The sequence below is a fragment of the Zingiber officinale genome, chromosome 9A, assembly GCF_018446385.1.
Source record: "Zingiber officinale cultivar Zhangliang chromosome 9A, Zo_v1.1, whole genome shotgun sequence".
Lineage (NCBI taxonomy): Eukaryota > Viridiplantae > Streptophyta > Magnoliopsida > Zingiberales > Zingiberaceae > Zingiber > Zingiber officinale.
Genome location: NC_056002.1, coordinates 118,379,835 through 118,402,986, shown reverse-complemented (window position 1 = coordinate 118,402,986; position 23,152 = coordinate 118,379,835).

The window sequence follows — 23,152 nt, the reverse complement described above, 5'->3', positions numbered from 1 at the left end:
TTATTGATCCTTAAACTTTTGTTAATGTTTCAGTTTGCAGCATCAAAAAATAAAAAGTATTACAATCAATCTCAGTATGATGAAGTCAGAAGTGAATGGAACGAATTCGTCTACTTCTATGTGGGTGCCTAAGTGTAGGCTATGATATAAATTTTAGACATGTATTTAGATATTTATGGATACAAAAGTTTTTGGATTATGGTTAAACATGTCTTTTATGAATACACTTTTGGATTGTATTTGATACATATTTGTGATATATTTGTTTAATTTTGGTGGTAAAAAATATTGTGTTTTAGTAAAATATTATAATATAAATTTTTGTCAATTAAAATTTTATTGCAGTAAAATATGGTCAATTACTTTGATATTATAAATAAATGATGAAGTAATACAACAAAAAGACTTCACTAAATTTAAATAGTTGTGTAGTTAAAGAAACTATTTACTTCACTACTGATCAAATTTATGAAGTAGTTTGTATAAATTACTTCGTTATATTGAATTTTTTATTGTAGTAAAATATACTCTATTACTTCTATACTACGATGAAGCAATACAATAATAAATACTTCAACCAAGACAAATTATGCAGAAGTAAAATTAAACATTTACTGCACCAGAATTCAAAAATTGTGAAGTTGTATACCTATTTTACTCCGACAAAAATGAAATCTATGAAGTAATAAACCATCAACTACTTCGGTCATTTTACTGGTCTCGATGGAGTAATAGAGTTTTTTTACTTCGAAAACGGTTCGATTTTGAACCGGTTTTGGACCGGTGATAGACTTCGGTAAGCGTGTGGTGAAGTAAAAAATTAACCCTTTTACTTCACGTGCGTCTACTTCGGTAATTATCTACCTATTACTTCGGATAATATCCGAAGTCTATTATCGATTTTCACATAGTGTCATAATTAAATGATTTACCTAGAAAAACAAAAACAAGAATATATAAGAGACATGATTTTATTTATGTAAATAATTTACATAAACGTTTGCTTATTTATCAAATTCAAATACCCTTATTTTGAATTCGGGAGATGGTAGGTTTTCTCTAAGTGGGTTGATATCCACCATAAATAAGAATAATATTGAATTTGGCCAACAAGCCATTCTTAGCTATAGCGGTATATAACATATTTACCGATTGCATATCACTTATATACAATTATCACATTATGCTAGCAACAAATTGATCTTCGCATAAACATCGGATTGTTAACATATTAACAAGTATACATCAAATGCACATCACCCAACTTCACCTTTGTCCATATTGATTATAACTTTGGTACAACAAATCAACGCTTCAAGTTTAAAACCAATCCGTTAATCATGAGATTGTATCTTTATGGTTTGAACATGTTTAATTTCAAGTTGAGCTTGACTTTGGCCAATAACTCAAACAAAAACTTAAACCCTGGTTCTTACCATATTAATGGAAGGTGTAGATTTTAATATTGAGTAAGAGATTTAGGTCTCATCTACATCATGCAAAATTCTATCTACATAACATTACACGCATGATATAAATGATGACATGACACATCGCATGCATGACATAAATGATGACATGACACATCACACGCATGACATAACATGACATATCATACATATGGTAAGAATCGCATCACATGCATGACGAAATCTAATCATATCATAATTAATGCATCTACATGACATACAATATGATGTGTTGATTGCATAAATTTATATATATTATAATTCTATTTTAGAAATAAAAATATATTATAAATCTGATTTTAATAAATCAAGATTTATCTAATTAAATTAGGAAAGTAATTTCCAAATTTAGTTAACATTTCTCATCTAGAATCTTTCTATCAATCAAGAATCTTTAATTATTTTGGAAATAAATTTTCAAATTAATTTACTAACCATTTAAGAAATAAATAATAAATATTTCATAATTTATAACATAATAATTCAAATCTAGATTTTTTTTTTGTGATTTTTCAAATCTTTTCAAATTTGGTATTTCCTCATAATTTAGGAAACATTCCAAAAATGGAATATTTTTAAAAAATTAAAAAATTTCAGAAAATATTAATTCTATAATTTAATTTAGAATATCTCAAATTTATATTTTTTTAATGATTTTTTAAAATCTTTCTAAATTTGGTATTTCCTAACAATTTAAGAAACTTTCTAAAAATGGAATATTTTAATAAATCTGAAAATTGTAGAAAAAATTAAATCTATAATTTAATTTATAATATCTCATATCTGATTTTTTCTTAAATTTCAGAATCTTTCTCTATTTGATATTACCTAGCAAATTAGAAAATTTTTCAAAAATAGAATATTTCTTAAAATTTCAAAAAAAAATCCAGAAATGATAATTTCTAAATTAACAGAATATTTCTAAATTTAATTTTTTTTATTATATCAAAAACTTTCTAAAAATGGAATTTCCTAAGTTTAGGAAATTTTCTAAAAATAGAACAATCTTAATAATTTCAAAAAAAATTAAAATTAATTATAACACAAATTACGAACCATAAAATAATTTTACGATCATGTTGAAGCATGATCAGGCTCTGATACCACTGTTGGAATATGTCCAATGCGATGTGTGCTAAAACACGTTACGTAAACATGTGCAGCAGAAAATAAAAAAATAATAATTTTTAAATTATTACATCACACAAACCATGTGAATACGAGGATACAACATGCCAAACATGATCGCATAATTAAATTTTTTCTGGAATGTAATTTATGCTAGGTGTACCTTATGGATGACCTGTAACGAGAAGGGCATCAACCGTAGCGACGTTGTCGAACCTCACCTCTATTCATATCCACGTCGAGCTCCTCAAGACAACTCCTTGAGTACAAGCTTCTCCTTCAAAAGTTACTAGCCACGAGGGAAGAAGAGGGATCAAGAGGAAGAGGAAGAGAAGCACACAAGGAAAAGATTTCTTCCTTGTGGCCGTCACAGCAACAAGGGGAAGGGCTTCACCTTGTTGGCGGCAGCAAAGAGAGAGGGGAGAGGGAGAGGAGAAGTGAAATTGGGTTAAGGTTTTCCAAAAACCTTACAAGCCAATTAATTACCTCATGTGCATATTTTCTCTCAACTATATCAATATATATAACCCTCATTAATGAATTGGACTAGAAAGCTCAAATCCAACTCATTATCCCTTAACCAAAAATTAGCTCATTAATCCATTGGTTTGGTTCACAACTAAACCAAGTTGGTTCATGACTAATTCATGATTAAACCAAATATGGTCCAACTCTTCCTTAAGAGATGTGGCTCATCCGCGCTTCCATTGTGACAAATATTTTCATATTTATCTTATGTATGGTCCAACCAAACATTTATCTCTTGATCTAAGAATCATATTCTTTAACTTGTTTTACGTCTTTTAGAGACTCGTTAGTGCGTGTGACCCAATAGGTTCCCGGTTTATTTTGACCGTCTACAATTAACTACTTAATTATAAAAAGATCATGAGTGGCACCTAGTAGTACATCATGATCCCCAATTAGTCGAAAAATCATAGTTGATCTTAGAATTAATTCTAAACCCTTCAGTTGCTACAGTAAGTCGTATCTCGTTCCTTTCACTCGTCTTATACCCACTTTGTTCAAAACATTGTCTATGGTCTACAGTGGCTTTTAAATTGGGCTTTTAAATTGACTTCTTTTTCTCTTACTCTCTTCTAACTATTTGGTAATTGATCCAGACCATCTTTGGACCAAACCGGTGCTCTTCTCCTCAATTGTTGTCTCCCTCAATTCCTGTAAAATTAAATATAATCAAATAATATCCATAATATCCATCAAATGTACAAGAATTGAAATGAAAACTAACAAAAATCTAAACTCATGAAACATACTAAAAGCACATATTTGGATACATAAGAGGATAAAAATACTGATAAATCATACTAAAATAATAGGTCCAAATGCTAGTTATCAAATCCCCCACTCTTATTCTTTCTCATCTCGAACAAGTGAACAAAATAAGAAAATAACTAATATGCATTCCCCTAGCAATTCCCAATAATGCTTAGAAAATAATAAAATAAAATTACCTAGGATTGTCAAATTCCAACGACTCAAGTATTTATGGATTCAATTCATATACTAATTAATGAGTATGATGACTTCAATCCATAATAAATAAATTGAGAATGATAACAAATTAAACCTCACAAGGTAAGTGATGGTGGCTCTCCTCTCATATTCATGCAATAGTGGAGCTCACTCAAACTACTCATGATTTATACACTACCATATGCTTGCTTTACTTCTAATCTCCTCCACTACCATATATATAAGAGTGCACAATAAAATAATGAAGACATTAATTATATAAGAGAAACATAAATCAAAGCAAATAATAGTGTAAGAAAAGAAATGAGAAAGATAAAGCAAGGTAATGGTGGAAGACATGGACATAATGGAATGCTACATAGATGAGTACAAGAAAATAATATTGCCCCAAAAATATCTCATCCAAACTTCCAAGCTAACTTTTCATAACTCAATAAAAATGTGAATAACCTCTACCATAGCTTTTCACAATAAAAATCCACTCATGATACATAATAAAATTTCAATGTGCTACAATAAAGATTGTCACTCATAAAAAATTCTATCATAAATTAGTATAAAATGACATAACATGTAAAAAGCATTTTTTTCTCTCTCCCTATTTTCTTTTTTTTTTTATTTTAATTTTTTCCCCTTGAGTTTCTCTTCTTTCACTTCTTTTGTTTTTTTTTCATTTTCATTTTATGATTTGATTTTTTTTCCCTTTTTTTCTCTTTATATTTTTTCCCCATTTTTCTTTTAACACATTGTGCATCTTTCCTATGCAGCATCATCATCAGCTCAAATAAAAAGGTAAAGAGCATGGCTTACCTATGGTGATCAAGTATAGTTTACCTATGCTTCTCTTAAATTCTACTAAGCTATTCCTCTTCTCCACACTAAAATTTTTGTCCATCCCAGGTAAAACACTCATCATGGAATATCCAAAACTATCCACATCTAAAACAAGAATAAAGTGAAATAAAAACAAATGCTATGATGGATGATATGGATTTTATTCAAGAAATATGTGATAAAAAAAAGAATGAATAAAAGTAAGTGAGATAGCTTTCATAAAAATCATACAATCCTACGATAATTTGGTCTCAACAGAATTAAGTAAGTTCTAGAGTAACATTAACCACAAGTGCATCACACATAAATGAAAAATAAGCTTAAAAATCCTCACTACGTATAACAAAATTATCATCTCAATCTACCAACATAGAATCCATCATCAAGTTGTAACCACATGCAATCTATGAATCTAATCATGACAATAAATCATCAAACTCGACAATTAAATTTAACTAGCTTCCATAATTTCTAAGATGATAAAAAGAATACATAGGAAATGTATTATGAAAACCAACAAGACAAACTAAAAATAAACTATCAAGCAAAAACAAACAAAGCAAAGAAATATATACAAGCAGAAAGAAAAAAGAAGAAATGAGATGGAACAGACTCTCCTAAATTTTTGATGGTCAGAGTCGATTCAGTTCCCTGAGTCATGCTGGAAGTGGGATAAATGTAGGTGAGGTGAGGACTGCTCCCTCCACCATTGACTCCTCAAAAATTTTCTTCAATGCCTAAAAACGGTTCAGTTGAAGTGTCCACTCCAAAAGCTTCATTATTTCATAAGGTGTTAAGACCTTCTTCAAATAATAAAATGCATCATTGCATGATTAACTGCAAAAGAAATGTCTATAGAAATCTTGTGCACTAAAATAGAATGCAATTTTTGCACACATGTTGTGTCAGATGGACTATAAATAATATTAATATTAATAGAGCATGAATCAAGAGAAGTGTCACATCTAATAAAATCAAACTTAATTACCTCCATGGAATTTCCTAAAAATTCAGAAGAAATATTGATTTTACCATACTTAAAGGTACCTGGAGGGTCTAGAATAGTGTATGTGACATTTTCTTGGTTAGATAAAAGATCTAGCTCTGGATCAGATACAATCAACAGAAGTGATTCTAGGGTCATTTTTACAGTTTCATCGTCAATAAGTAGAATAGCAGACTCAACTGGCTCAGGAGGTAATGTAATTAAAGGAAGTGATTTTTTGGGCTTTGTCTCCATAGCACTAGTCCCTACACTTCCATGTCTATCAACAACACCTACAACAATAAGAATTTTTGGAACAGTAATATCATCAACAATGATATTATTAGAATCAACTACAACATCACGATATAAAAAACTAGAAGAGACATGCAGAGTAGCAGAATCAAAGTCAGGAATATCACAAACTCTACAATCCATCTTATCGAAGATTGATGCGGTAAGTTGATCTGATAACGACTGTAATTGTGTCGATGAATGTGTTCTTGGCTGGAGCTGTGTATCTTGATGTTGCCAAAATTTTTGTGACCACTCCCTAAAATCTTGCTTAGGCTGATGGTACAAAAAGCAAGGCTGATAATATTAGCGCCACTCAGAAATCCCTTGTTGTGAGTTCCCATAACTAAATCATTCAAATGAATTATATTTGTCCTGCTAATAAGTCTAATAATACTGAGGAATAGTTGATGATACTTGATCCTGGTCGAGAATACATTAGTAAAGGAATGAACACCTTTGGTAATCATCAATCTAGTCCCATACTGCTGATAATTTACAACTATAATATCAATAAATTCTTTGGGCTGAGTAGGTGTTGCATCAACCATACTCATATCTATGAGAAGCAATCCCTCATAGAAGTATATAACCAGTAGCCGATTGCTAATATGGTGTTGAGGGCAACTAGCAACTAGCAACAAGTCCTTTAAATCTCTCCCAAAATTCTTGAAACGGTTCTACTGTGAATTGCTGAACTCTACAAATACTCCTCCGAATAGTTGTAGTCTAGAAGCAGGAAAGAACCTCACTAGAAATAATTTCTTCATCTCAAACCATCTGGTGATAGAGTTGGGTGGAAGATAATATAACCAATCTTTTGCTGAATCTGCTAATGAAAATGGAAATGCTCTAAGGTTAACATGTTCTTCTGATATGCCATGTGGGTTCCATGTAGAGCTCACTATATCCAATTCTTGTATATGTCTATTGGGATCCTCACCAGATAGTCCATGAAACTTCGATAATAAATGTACAATTTTCCATAGCTCGAAATCTGTCTCTAATCAGAATATTGAATGCAGAATGAATCATCTGACAAATCTGGCACTCAAAGCTCTCCAAGAGTCTTTTCAGTAATGCTTATCAAATTTAAATTCTTGATCACACTGAAACTCTGAAACTGCTAATAACACACAAGAATTTCCTAGTCTTACTTGAAACACTAATGCAAATACAATCAAAAGACACAAGAAATATACATGATAGCACACATGCATACAAGCGATGAATAATAAAGCCCTAACAACATTTTTGATTTTTTTTAAACCACCAAGGAAACAGAAATAAGAGAGAATAAAATAAAAAAAATGAAATGTAAAATATTAAAAAATTGAAACAGTTGTCTAAATGATGTAATTGACCAAAATATGTCATTATTCATGATATAACTGTAGTATTACTCCCCTTGCCATTTTCCTTCAGCCTGTAAAGTTCAAGAGCAAAAAGGGAGATACTGATAGTTACAATAAAAGAAAAATAAAATAACAAAGTAGAAAAGTAAGAACAAGATAAAGATAAAACTTATGTACAATCCAAAAATAAACGAACACCACTGAGTCCTCCCATCAACGGCGTCAAAATTTGATAATGTGCGTAACTGTCACTTGCTCAGATCAAATTAATTAATTTCTAATTTATTGAACCCCTTAACCTACACTAAGGTAGTATAGTAGAGGACTGGGTCGTCTCTCACATGGAACTAATGGTAGGACATTTATTTTCAGACCAAATTGAACCAAGTGGGTTTGTTTTGGGATTGTTCTTTAAACCTAATGTTATAAATGAAATCCTGACTAACCAGCAACAATGAATTCGTAGCGCAGTGTCACTCTATACTATAAATAACACCATAAACAGAAATAACATGTGAGAAATGAAACTAAAATTCTATCTAACTATCGATGAGTATCCCTGCACCGCATTGTCACGCTATGACATAAGAATCATCATTAATATGCATAATATGAAAACAAATAGAATTACAAGACATATAACTAAATTATGCAAGTTGACTAAACAAACCTAACAACAATTAACAAAACCTAGTTATGCATAAAAGCTAAACTTGTATCACATTGTCACCCTATAATTCAAGATCTACAATCATGCACAAATGAAACTAAACAGAATATCAAAACTAACAAATCTAACATGCATCATAACAACCATAAATCAAACACGAAAATAAACTATAACTAAACATGAAACAATCAACCATAAAAGTAAACTAAACTATTCAACCATAATCCACGATCAACTCCAAATGACTACCCCCTCCATCACAAGGGAACCTGGAGATTGAACCACCAACTCCGGTGGACAACAACGAAGATTCTGACGGGGCTTGCTTCGACAACGATGATAATGTGAATCTTCCACTAAAGAACCCCTCCGATGGAAGTTGATTGGAGATGCGAAGCTGCTGTCCTCACTCGTTGATCTGGACTTCTGGCCACGCGAACCATGGTGAGCTTGCTTGGCTAGATCAGATAGACTCAGAGAGGAACTCGACACTGTGAAAACTCACCTGGCGGATGAAGGTGACTGATGGAACTCCCTCAGAACACCCCTATCCTTGTAACCACTTCGGCAAGGGAGTCTTCAAAAGAGAGATGATGGACTGTGCATGATTGGTTTATAGCCGGTGAATTGGAAGTGAACTCACTATCGTGCTCGATTTCCTTGCTCTTCCAAACCACATTAGGCAAGGACTGTTGAAGAGATAACAGAAGGTGGAGGCCAACACCGGAGAACCACTTCAGTGAGATGGAAATGATTGTAGCTTACTGTTGCTCCCTCTACCTGAATCCCTAGCTTTGTAACCACTCCGTTAGGGATTCTATGAGACAAGGAAGAAGGAAAAACCTGTTGGAACCCCGTGGTAGTTTTGATGTGATCAACCAAGTTAAAATTAGGTCCTGTTATATTTAAATCTTGTGTCTAAGTGTGCAAAAGATTAGGAATATAAGAAGTTGAGCAGAGGATGCAACTAACGAGAAGGATGACACGGGAAGAGAGTCGACGGACTCTGTGCATTCGAGGGATGAGCTGCTGCGGAAGAGTACACCGATGGATGAGAAGGATGTGCGCGATGTTTCGAAGGACGAGAAGTCAGAGATGAAGTCTGCTCAAGGATAAGACCGGGAAATGAGTTCAGATGAGCCATATCCCGGATGGGCACGATCACCCAGGCGATCGGAATAGCAACAGAGCAAAAGGTGGCTGTAAATGATGCTGGAGGCGCCTTCAAAGGGAGTTGAAGGCGCCTCTGGGCGCCTTCGCACCTTCACTGTGGAAGGCGCCTTCCATGGCTGGAAGGCTCCTTCAATGAACAGTACGAATGCGTCTTCCAGCCTTATGGAAGGCACCTTCAACCAAGCTGATATTGTCGTTGCCAAAGGATAAAGCTTTATCCTTCAGTACCTCGTTGGAGGCGCCTTCCAGCCTATTGGAGGCGCTTTCTAGCCACGGATAACTTTTCCCAGGGGCTATAAAACAACCCCTGGACCTAGGAAATAGAAATAAACTCTTGTAATCATTTCCTAACAATTGTCTGAGCTTTTCAACAAGTGTAAGAGGTTTCTCCACCTTCAACGAAGGAAATTTTTATTGCGCTTTCACTTGCCTTGGATTAACAACCATTTAAGTTGTAACCAAGTAAACCTTGTGCCTCTTTTTTCTAGTCGTTATTTTAATTTATCACTATTGTTGCTTTTAATTAGAGTCGAAAGAATGGGAAAGGTGTTTGTTTTATTTCAACAAGAAATTCACCCCCTCCTGTCGGCCCCGCTACGCCAACAAGTGGTATCAAAGCCAGGATGCCTTAGAAGGACTAACCACCGACTAAAGCATCACAATGATGACCAGACCGACAATCTACCCACTAAAGTTCAAGGGAGAATTTGCATCTAGGAAGAAACGCATGGAGGTATTTTTTTAAAACCGATTTTAAATTATTGTTAATATTAAAATATGGATTTGTAGCACCAAAAGAAAAAGAGGAGTATCAATGAACCAAAAAGGAGCAAGCAGATTTCATGGCAAATGGACGAGCTGAATTACATCTACTGAGTGTGCTACCTGATAACCATGATTTTACTGTATTATTTTGATTCATATTGCATGGTTTGATGTTGATTTCATAGGTTTAAATTATGGTTACATCACATTTTTGTGCATTGTCTTATTCTTGGACTTAATTACAAATTATTGTATTTTTGTGTTATTTGATGCTAATATTTGATTATTATTTTGTAGACATCAAAGGATCTTGGATTTGGATCTATTCGAACCGAATTTGTGCTCGAATCGGAGTTCAAACGAGAAGATCAAGCTGCGGAGCATTATGGGCCGTTCATCGTAGATTGAACAGATCTGAACCATCTAGTGAAGATCTGGTCGATCTGACCTAAGGGAGAGTAGATCCAGACCCTAGATCAAGATCAGCACCTTCGGATCGGATTTTAGGTGACTTTTCACCGTTGATCAAGCCCCGAATCGCTCACTGCCGTCCGATCAGATCTGAGATTTGATTGAAAACAGAAGCTACAGTACCCTTTCTCATAGTCGATCTCTTCCTCCGCGCAGCTTCGCGTCCCGCGACATCTCTGAGATTTTGGCCCCTTTCTCTTCTCCAATCAATCTCCCGAGCTTCAACCTTGGTACAGAGCTTCTCGGCGGCCTCATCCCGATCATCTGGAGCCTCCAGTGGGTGTTTCCTCCGGCGGAAATCTGTTTGCGACATTTCTCTGTTCCAGCGCCGATTTGGAGGTGTTCTTCCAATCGGCGACTCCGATTCCTATCAGTGATGCTTGGAGGTGGTCCGTTGGCGTTATTGAGTTTCATCCGATGCCTATCCGCAGTCCGCAACATCATTCCAGATCCAGAGATCTAGAATTGCAGATTTCTAGATTTTCGGCACTTGAGTGGGTTTAGGGTTGTTCTAGCTCACCGGGGGTGGTCCGTCGGCGTTGTTGAGCATACCTCAAACTGAGACGCAGCTGAGGTTCTTCATTGAGGTCCGGAGTTGGGTGTTCTCTCGACTTTGGCACTCTTGTGTGATGGCAAGAGTGTGTTGCTTGTTAGATTGATTGTGAGAATGGATCGGTTAGGGTTTATTTAGCTTTGTTACTGTTTTTTATAGCTTAGAACATATTCCCTTTATGTTTGTTAAGTTCTTATCATTGTAATTTAGCATTTCTTTATTTTGTTGAAATTTAATTCATGTTTGGTAGTTGTAATTTCATTGGTACAATTTAGTTTAATTCTTGTTAGATGCTTAGTTAGTTGTTAAGTTTTAAATTAGGGTTAAATTCTGCTTTAGATTAGAATTCAATTGTGTCTCATTATTTCATATTTAGTTTAAGTGTGGTGATGATTTAATCAAAACGTAGGGTGACAATGCGTTATGGTTTGATTATTGGCACATAGTTAGGTTTCTTTATGTATTAGGTTAGTTCTTATTTTTCTGTGTTTTTTATTTGTTAGATTTATATTCAAAGTTCAAACCCCCATTTTCATGTTAAAAACCCCAAAAATAGGAATAAAACACAATCCTAGATTACATCCTACCGTTAGTTCCTCGAGGTTCGATCCTGGGCTCGTTATTGCAACGTTAATGTGTTGTTAAGGGGTTCAGTGGAAATACATTGTTAATTTGATTTACGAGTGTGACAGACATCGTTACCACTACCTCCGCAAGAAGTCAACATAATTGGCACCTACGAATCAACAAAAGAACTTTGGGAGAAGTTCTTGGAACTACACGTAGGTACATCCGAAGCCAAACTCGCAAAACGGGACCTACTCCGGAACCAGATAAGCAATCTCCGAATGGAAGAAGGTGAATCGGTTGCTCAACTACATAGAAGAATTAAGGAGCTAATTACTGGCTTAACAAACCTCAAAGAAATGGTAACTAATCGGGACATGCTAAGGTATGCTTTAAATGCATTCCCGAGAACACCGGAATGGACATCTATAGTAGACTCCTATTATATCTTCAAAGATCTTGAGATTAGTATTTTAGAAAATCTTTTCTCCACTTTCAAATTACACGAATCTCAATGTGCAGGACAAAGAAAGGGACCGAGTTAAAACATTACTCTAAAGGCAAGAATGGACGATCCAGACTCTGAAGAGTCAATCGATGAAGACAAAATGATTTTAATGGTAAGAAAATTTAATAAGTTTAAATCACAAACGAAAAAGGATTATCGAAACAAAAGGAAGGTCCGCTGCTATAACTACAATGAAGAAGGGCACATCAGGGATGAATGCCCTAAACTAAAGAATAAGAAGAAAGATAAGGGCAAAAAACCAAAACACAAGAACTTGAAGGTCACATGGGATGAATCATCATCCTCTGAGTCCAATATCGAGGCCTTCTCTGGACTATCCCTAATGGCAAACCATCAAACAAAATATGGAAGCAGCTCAGAGATGAACATCGATGAAGGGGGAGGATCATCGGAAGAAAGCTGCGATAAAGGGGGAGCATCAGATCATGAGGTAAGTGAGATACGTGCACTATCTCCTGAGCAGTCTTTTAATTTTATCAAAATACTTTCTAAAAAATTGTACAAATTAGAAAAATAAAGTATTGATTTAAAAAGATAATTAGTTAATGCATGCCCTCTAGAATTGTATGATAATCTAAAATTATAAAATTAAAAATAAAAAATAAAAATAAAAATAAAAATAATTAAAAAATGACCATGCATGCTTGAATTTGAATAATTGTCAAAAATAAAAAATTAGAAATCATGATAGGATAAACTAGTATTTATGGTTTCACAAGGGTCAAATTAGAAAGATCCCCAGAAGTTATATATCTATAAAATTTTTTATTAATCCAATAGATAGGAACCTATATTGGGTTCTAAAGTCATACTGAGACTAAAATTTTTAAACTAGGGTTAAAATATCTGAAAGTAAATTAAATATTAATTTCTTTAAAAAGCTTTGTCTAAGAAAGTGGTTATTGTTCCAATATCTAAGAAGACCTAATGCCTCATCACAGCCTAGAAGCCAATTATTGAATTTAATGTTTAATTGACTAATTGTTAAACGATTTACTGTTATAATCATTTAACAAGTTTTTTTAAGGATTAGTCGAGTGTTTAGAATGTTACGAACCGCAAGTGCATGGATTCATCATCATTAATAAAAATATCGATCCCATAGGGACTGGTTATAAGCACTAGCAATTGTTCACTAAAGGTTAGCTAGACTACCAATGGTTGCGAATAGTCTAAGGAAGAAAGGTTGAGAAGAAGAATCGAGAGCTGGTGAGTCGAAGTGTTCACTTGGTTATGAGGAGTTCTAGGAGGTAGGTTTCGTTGTGGTGGTATTGATGTGTCACGTTTTATCCTATACTCGCTGTCCGTTAACATGCAATTGCCGAAAGCTAAAGGGGATATTCTTAAGTACCAGAATAAAGAAGGATCCTAAGAAGTCCTATTACGGTTTTCCCCTATCACTAGGGCACCTCGGCAAATCTTGAGGACACGACTCTAATTGGTAAGTTAAGAATAGTGGTTAAGAACTAAGTTTGGTCTCTCGCTTCCTTGAGGAGAATTTGCCTCTCCTTTCAAGGAAGTATCCTAGATGTCCGTGAACGGGTTACCCTTGTCACTAGGGCCCCTCGGGTGTATGATCTAGGGATAATCCCTCTATGAGGTTAACAAGTTCTACACAATCAAGCAACATGCAATTGAGACAAAGCATAAAAGATCATCCAACGAGTATAAGCATAATACGAGTTTACATCAAACCCAACCACAACTACTCGCTAATCCTAGAATAAAGGATCTACTTCATAAGTGTCGGAGAAATACCCAAAGACATAAGGTAGATAAACATACAATCTTCAGACACGGAGAAAGAAAGAAGGAATATGCTTATCCAATGACGACGAGTGGCCTTCGGATCCAATTCTCTGCTTCTGAAGTCGATATGGTGGTGGAAGATCACTGGACAGAGGTCCAAGATGGCGTGGGATGGCTTCAAGATGTTTCTCCAACTGACGACTCGCTTCCCCCGCTCCCCCCTCGAGAAAAAGCGTTAAAACCCTTATATAGACTAGGGTTCGGCTGCGGCGACACGGCCGTGCCAAGATGGCATGGTTGTGTTCATTCACTTCTCTGGTGGCACTGCACGGCCGTGCCAATTGGCACGACCGTGTGGTGTCTAGCCTCGGTTCCTGGGCACGACCGTGCAAACGACCGTGTACTTCTTGGTCTCGGAATGGGGTGGCACGGCCGTGCAAGGATGCACGGTCGTGTGCTGATCTGCCTCTATCTTGGCCGTACGACCGTGCACTTCTTGTTAGTGTATGCACTTATGTGCCAAGACACTACTTATGTATTTTGTGGATAAATAATAATTATTTAATAAATGCAAGAATTTATCATTAATTATTTACTTTTCTGTACGTATATGATTAATGATAAAGTCCCACAGATTAATGGGTATATTAATCTGAAAGCAGTCCTTGATCGGATAGATATCTAGAGGGGACATGGATATCTAGATCAACGCTGAGTATGACTAGGTCGAGATAGACCGGAGGGATGGATATCCAAGTTGTACTTGGGGGTGCCTTGAGTTTAGAGGTACACTGGACACGATCCGCTCAAGAGGAGACCACATATTAAGCATCATTGGTTATTCCTCTTATGAACGAGTGTAACTGATCTTTTGACTTGAGACCTTCATTTATTTTATGCGTGTAGTTATGTGCTTTGACGCCGTTAAAAGCAGTCTTTAATCGGATTGTGATTAATACGGTAGTTGGGTGTATGACAAAACGTAGAGAGAATAGTGTTGAGTCAATAGAGGATTCATCGCTCTCTTGGATTAGGAGTTAACATCCTGGCCGCTTGATAGAGATATTAGTGACTCAAAATCCATGGCCATGGGAGGAATGATTTATCATTCAAGAGGAGTCTATTATATCTTGGAAATCAAGTAAAACAATTAATTTGATAATGATGCATAATGTATCGAATTAATTGGGATGTAGGCTTTAGATGAAGAGATTGAATTACACAGTAATCGGTTCATAGTGGTTTACAGTTTATGACTGATATTAATTTTATCGCGTTGGGTGGCTAAAAACTGTTGCTAGACGGTTACCTTAGTCTGTGTATGGATTTACACTGCCTTCGTGTATAAAACCTAGAGGGTCTCACGCATAGCACGTAGACATGAACAAGAGTATCGGAAGCGAGTCGAGATCAAGATCAAATATGGATTTATTTGATACAAAGAAGAGAGAATTCGAATGGCCATAATCATGATGATTAATGGAGAATTTGAAAAGTCATCATAATGATAATTAATGAAGAATTTGAAGAGTTATCATAATGAAGGTCATAAATGAAGAATTTATGGAGCCTATAACTCTTCATCTTCCTTATTAATGAAGATCATAAATGATGAATTAATTGAAGACTTAACTCTTCGTATTCCTTGGAAGCTATAAATAGTCATCCTCGGAAAGATTCAATGTAAGGATTTCATTCTCTATGTTTCTCCTTCGTCAACTTCGTCTTCCACCGGAAGAGATCGGTAGTGCTTCCAAGACTTTGTCGATCCAAGTGGCTAGCACCTAACGGATCGTGTCGAGTTCGTGATCTAGTGCGCGTGGATACCGCTAGAGGAGTCACACGTGGGGCTCTTATCTGTCTTATTTGTCCGTGATATTATTCACACCTATCGAGGACTCGAGGTATGTTATATATAATTTTGTGCAAAATTATATGTACCACGAAAGATCCATGATTTATTATATGTCTTCCGCTGCGCTCCGAACCCAACAGTGGTATCAGAGCAATTCGTGGTTGGATCATATAGTACGAAGCTGATTCTTCAAAATTTATTTGAGGAATCAGTGTTTCAAGAGATTTCAAAGAAATCTTAATTTCTTTATTTCAAGTTATATGCCGTAGCATTTCATGATAGAAATTAATTTTATCTAAAAACATGTGAAGTAATTCATGTTGTAATTTAGATATAAATTCCTTATGGCATAAGTAGATTAACATGCTAAAAATCTCCGAGACCTATTGTCTTAAAAGACTATAAGGATTAATGGAGATAAATCCCGTAATGAGATTGTGCAAATGCACAAGTAGTTAATTATGGTGAGACATTTTAATAATTACAAAATCCCTTAAATATATTAAAGTCAAGATTTGTTAAATGCCCTCCACTAATAACTATGATGATAGTTAGAGTTTTTACATAAGTCGGTACAGCTCAGCTGTGGGCTTGTGTCACAACATCTATAATTTATCATAATTATTAGTGGGTCGACTTAACTCAAATTCATTGACTTGTTTAGCTCAGCTAAGGTTAACTGATTTGAGGGGCGAGAGTTGAGAATATAAGGCTCGACAAGAATATACCGAAAGTCACATAGATTTGTGATTGGCAAGTTAAGGCCTACTTGATGAATGTAGCATGTAGGTACAGCTCAGCTGTGTGCATTCTATATGATTCAGGGTTTCGGTCCTATTAGGAATTATTACCAACTAATTCCCGATTCTGACAGTGAGGGATGTTGGACTTGAATAAAATAATAGGAGTTATAAAAGACCTTTATTAAATAATTCCACAAATACTAAAACTCTGCTTTAAATTTTAGATGGCAAACACAAGTACCTTATAGCTGCGAAGCATTCTCGAGAAAGAGAATATCCTCCTCGGTTCCAACTACCTAGATTGGTATAGGAAACTAAAAATCGTCTTAAGACATGAGAGAAAAATTTATGTGCTTGAAGACGAACCACTGAAAGAGCCTACACCCGATGCTTCAGAGGAAGATCAGTCATATTATTCTCAGTATATGGAAGATGCACTGGATGTGCAATGCATCATGCTGTCTTCTATGTCTCCCGAGTTACAGAGACAGCATGAGAACATGAGTGCTAGGGAGATTGATCAGCACTTGCGTGAGCTCTTCCAAGAGAGTGCGAGAGTAGAGAGGTATGAAACCTCTCGAGCACTGTTTCGTACCATGCTGGAGGAAGGAAACCAAGTTGGGCCTCATGTACTCAAGATGATTGGGTACATAGAGAGGCTCGAGAGCTTAGGTTCCAAGTTAGACCAGGACTTGGCTGTTGACCTAGTCTTATCGTCACTACCTCCATCATTTTCTCAGTTTGTGTTGAACTTCAACATGAACAGCATGGACAAGAGTTTGACTGATTTGATGATAATGTTGAAAACTGCTGAGAAGGATATGAAGGTAAATCCTTCACTGCATGCAATGATGGTCAGAAAGACCAACAAGCGTCCAAGCACCGGGAAGTTCAATCCCAAGGCTAATACAGTGAAGAATCCTAAATATCAAGCTCAGAAGAAGCTTAAGAAAGGGATGCAGGTACCCCAATCTGATGAGAAGGAGGCAATATGCTTCCATTGTGGCAAGAAAGATCACTGGAAGAAAAACTGCTATATTTTCATGAAGAAGAATGCCAGTGGAGCGGATGCTTCAGGTATCTTTATGATAGAGTGCAATCTTTCTGTTTCTTCATCATGGGTCATAGATTCTGGAAGTAGTTCTCACATTTGTGCGAACATGCAGGGTCTAAGTGACTGCAGACGGTTGTCCAAGGGCGAAATGCACCTACGAGTAGCTAATGGAGCGAGAGTTGCTGCGTTAGCTGTAGGAACATATTCAATAAATTTGCCTAGCGGACTTGTTTTGAACTTAGAAAATTGTTATTTTGTTCCTAGTTTCTCAAAGAATATCATTTCGGTGTCAAGTTTAGACACCAAAGGATTTGTATTTCAATTCAAGGACAAGTTATGTTCCTTTTATTTGAATAATATATTCTATGGGAATGGTTCATTGAATAATGGTCTTTATGTTCTTAACTTAGATGAACCGATCTATTGTATTGAAAGTAAGAAACAGAAATTACATGACTCAAACTTAACATACCTCTGGCACTGTAGACTTGGTCATATAACCCAGAAACGCATCGCTAGACTACTCAATAATGGGTATTTGGACTCTTTTGAATTAGAGCCCATAGATACATGCGAAGCGTGTTTACAAGGAAAAATGACCAAGAAGCCATTCACCAAGATAGGTGAACGGGCAAAGGAACTACTAGAACTCATACATAGTGATGTTTGTGGACCATTGCAAGTTCAAGCTAGAGGAGCGTATACCTACTTCGTGACTTTTACTGACGATTTAAGTAGATATGGATATGTCTACTTAATGAGACATAAGTCTGAAACTCTAGACAAGTTTAAGGAGTTCAAGAATGAGGTAGAATAACAACTTGGTAAGAAGATTAAGGCCCTTCGGAGTGATCGAGGTGGCGAGTATCTAAGCCAAGAGTTCATTGATTACCTAAAGGAGTGTGGGATAATTTCTCAACTTACACCTCCTAGGACGCCAGAGTGGAATGGTGTTTCGGAAAGGAGGAATCGCACACTCATGGATATGGTTAGATCAATGATGAGTCATGCAAGTCTTCCAATGTCATTTTGGGGCTATGCCTTAGAAACAGCAGCATACACACTTAACCGAGTTCCAACTAAGACAGTAGATAAGACTCCTTATGAGTCATGGTTTGGAAAGAAACCAAATTTGTCTTATCTAAAGATATGGGGTTGTGATGCTTATGTGAAGAATGAAAATTCTAATAAGCTTGCAGCAAGATCCATAAAATGTATGTTTGTAGGTTATCCCAAAGCTACAATGGGATATTATTTTTATCTCCCAAGTGAGCACAAAGTTATTGTTGCTCGGTATGCTACTTTCTTGGAAAAAGAATTTATTTCTAAAGAAAATAGTGGGAGTAAAGTAAGTCTTGAAGAAATTATAGACTCTACAAACAGGTTGGAAGATGAACAGTTGGACAATGAGACAGTGCCACAAGCACAAGTGTCTCCTTCATCCGGGACTGCTCAAGAAACACGAGATCAACGTAAGTCTACAAGAATACATCGAGAGCCAAACAGATATGGTTGGCTTGTAATCCAAGATGAGGAAGTGCTACTCATCGAAGATGATGAACCATCGACTTACGAGGAAGCAGTTGCTTCAAATGATTCTGAGAAATGGCTGGAAGCCATGAAATCTGAAATGGACTCCATGTACACCAACCAAGTTTGGGAGTTGGTTGATGTGCCAGTTGGGGTAAAACCCATAGGGTGCAAATGGATCTTCAAGAAAAAGATTGACATGGATGGGAACATAAGTACCTATAAAGCTAGGCTTGTGGCAAAGGGTTTCAATCAACGTCATGGAATTGACTATGATGAAACATTTTCGCCCGTTGCAATGCTTAAGTCCATTAGAATTTTGCTAGCTATAGCGACTTACAAGGACTACGAGATTTGGCAAATGGATGTTAAAACTGCTTTCCTAAATGGAAGGTTACAGGAGGAAGTATATATGGTACAACCTCCCGGTTTTATAAAATCCGAGAACGCCAATAAAGTATGTAAGCTCAAGAAGTCCATTTATGGACTAAAGCAAGCATCTCGGAGTTGGAATCTGCGATTTGACGAAGCCATTAAAGATTTTTCTTTCGTCAAGAATCCAGAAGAACCTTGCGTTTACAAGAAGGTTAGTGGGAGCAAGATTACGTTCCTAGTGTTGTATGTTGATGATATACTTCTTATAGGCAATGACATCCCTAGCCTAGAATCTACCAAGACTTGGTTGGGAGAGTGTTTCTCAATGAAAGATCTTGGAGATGCAACCTATGTCTTAGGTATTAGAATATACCGAGATAGACAAAGCAGGTTACTAGGGTTGAGTCAAGGTGTATACATTGATAAAATGCTGAATAGATTCGGTATGCAGGACTCCAAAAGAGGATATTTACCAGTGTCACATGGTGTGCATCTTTCCAAAGCTATGTGTCCAGGAACACAAGAGGAAAGAAGTAGAATGGACAAGATACCTTATGCTTCGGCTATAGGGTCCATAATGTATGCTATGATATGCACTCGACCAGATGTCTCGTATGCATTAAGCATGACGAGTAGATATCAGTCAGATCCTGGAGAGGGTCATTGGACTGCGGTAAAGACTATCCTCAAGTATCTTAGAAGAACAAAGAACATGTTCTTAGTTTTTGGAGGAGACGAGGAATTAGTCGTCAGAGGATATACTGACGCAAGTTTTCAGACAGATCGAGATGATCTGAAGTCGCAACAAGGATATGTGTTTTGTCTGAATGGTGCAGCTGTTTGCTGGAGGAGTTCCAAGCAAGAGACAATTGCAGATTCAACAGCTGAGTCCGAGTACATAGCAGCTTCAGAGGCAGCAAAGGAAGCTGTGTGGATTAAGAACTTCATAGCGGAGCTTGAAGTGGTTCCTAGCATTGTTGATCCAGTTGTGCTATACTGTGACAATAATGCGGCCATAGCACAGGCAAAGGAGCCAAGGTCTCACCAACGATCCAAGCATGTACTAAGGAAGTATCACCTCCTTAGAGAGATTGTTCAGAGAGGTGATGTGTTGGTTAGCAGAGTAGATACCAGCGAGAATATCGCAGACCCACTCACAAAGGCCTTACCTCTACAGAAACATGAGACCCATGTGAAGAGCCTAGGACTGAGAGTCCGTAGTGTTTGGCAATAGTGCAAGTGGGAGATTGTTAGTGTATGCACTTATGTGCCAAGACACTACTTATGTATTTTGTGGATAAATAATAATTATTTAATAAATGCAAGAATTTATCATTAATTATTTACTTTTCTGTACGTATATGATTAATGATAAAGTCCCACAGATTAATGGGTATATTAATCTGAAAGCAGTCCTTGATCGGATAGATATCTAGAGGGGACATGGATATCTAGATCAACGCTGAGTATGACTAGGTCGAGATAGACCGGAGGGATGGATATCCAAGTTGTACTTGGGGGTGCCTTGAGTTTAGAGGTACACTGGACACGATCCGCTCAAGAGGAGACCACATATTAAGCATCATTGGTTATTCCTCTTATGAACGAGTGTAACTGATCTTTTGACTTGAGACCTTCATTTATTTTATGCGTGTAGTTATGTGCTTTGACGCCGTTAAAAGCAGTCTTTAATCGGATTGTGATTAATACGGTAGTTGGGTGTATGACAAAGCGTAGAGAGAATAGTGTTGAGTCAATAGAGGATTCATCGCTCTCTTGGATTAGGAGTTAACATCCTGGCCGCTTGATAGAGATATTAGTGACTCAAAATCCATGGCCATGGGAGGAATGATTTATCATTCAAGAGGAGTCTATTATATCTTGGAAATCAAGTAAAACAATTAATTTGATAATGATGCATAATGTATCGAATTAATTGGGATGTAGGCTTTAGATGAAGAGATTGAATTACACAGTAATCGGTTCATAGTGGTTTACAGTTTATGACTGATATTAATTTTATCGCGTTGGGTGGCTAAAAACTGTTGCTAGACGGTTACCTTAGTCTGTGTATGGATTTACACTGCCTTCGTGTATAAAACCTAGAGGGTCGCACGCATAGCACGTAGACATGAACAAGAGTATCGGAAGCGAGTCGAGATCAAGATCAAATATGGATTTATTTGATACAAAGAAGAGAGAATTCGAATAGCCATAATCATGATGATTAATGGAGAATTCGAAAAGTCATCATAATGATAATTAATGAAGAATTTGAAGAGTTATCATAATGAAGGTCATAAATGAAGAATTTATGGAGTCTATAACTCTTCATCTTCCTTATTAATGAAGATCATAAATGATGAATTAATTGAAGACTTAACTCTTCGTATTCCTTGGAAGCTATAAATAGTCATCCTCGGAAAGATTCAATGTAAGGATTTCATTCTCTATGTTTCTCCTTCGTCAACTTCGTCTTCCACCGGAAGAGATCGGTAGTGCTTCCAAGACTTTGTCGATCCAAGTGGCTAGCACCTAACGGATCGTGTCGAGTTCGTGATCTAGTGCGCGTGGATACCGCTAGAGGAGTCACACGTGGGGCTCTTATCTGTCTTATTTGTCCGTGATATTATTCACACCTATCGAGGACTCGAGGTATGTTATATATAATTTTGTGCAAAACTATATGTACCACGAAAGATCCATAATTTATTATATGTCTTCCGCTGCGCTCCGAACCCAACACTTCTCCCCTTCTGTCTGGTCACACGACCGTGCAAGGTTGCACGACCGTGTTCTTCGGCTTGTTCCGGTGCATTGATAATCGCCATTTTTGCTCCGAAAGTTATCCTTGTCAACACAAAACCAAACAAAGAGCAGATATCCAAACAAAAGAGTATATATAATGAATACAAGATGAAAGAGGCAATCATGCAACGAATATATATGCATAAAGTACGTGAATGTGTGCTAAAACATGCGTAAATGATCATAATATTTGCGCACATCACACCCCCAGACTTGATCCTTTGCTTGTCCTCAAGCAAAATGCTACAAACTATGTTCCTGAGTTCCTGTAGTGTTTCATAATCCCTAGTGCATTCGCCTAACTCTATCAACTAATTTCATTGATAAGCATGACTGTGGAGTAACTCAAGTATGACCTAAGCATAAGTCCTTTGTGCTCGGTGCAGTAAGTAGCTCAAATTCTTCAAGTTTCAATTCTCTGTCCTAGTTAAATTATAATACAATTGAGTTCCTAATGTTCCCGGTGATAGACACTTACTTGCCACACACTTGGTTCGTTTTCCTTAAATTACACAAGGTCTCAAATGGTGCTTCTCGGAATCAAGAGAAACATAACATTCATTTCCCAAGTAATCTAACTCGGTCTCAAAGGGGTGAATTGTTACTTTCCACTCACGACAACTATTTTTTATCCCTTATTTTTATTTTTATTTATTTTTAGGTGCTATAGAGGTGTAGCACTTGTTACACATGCGATACATATATTGTGATTTAGATTTTTCCAAATGAGCTTCCATGATCCGAGGTT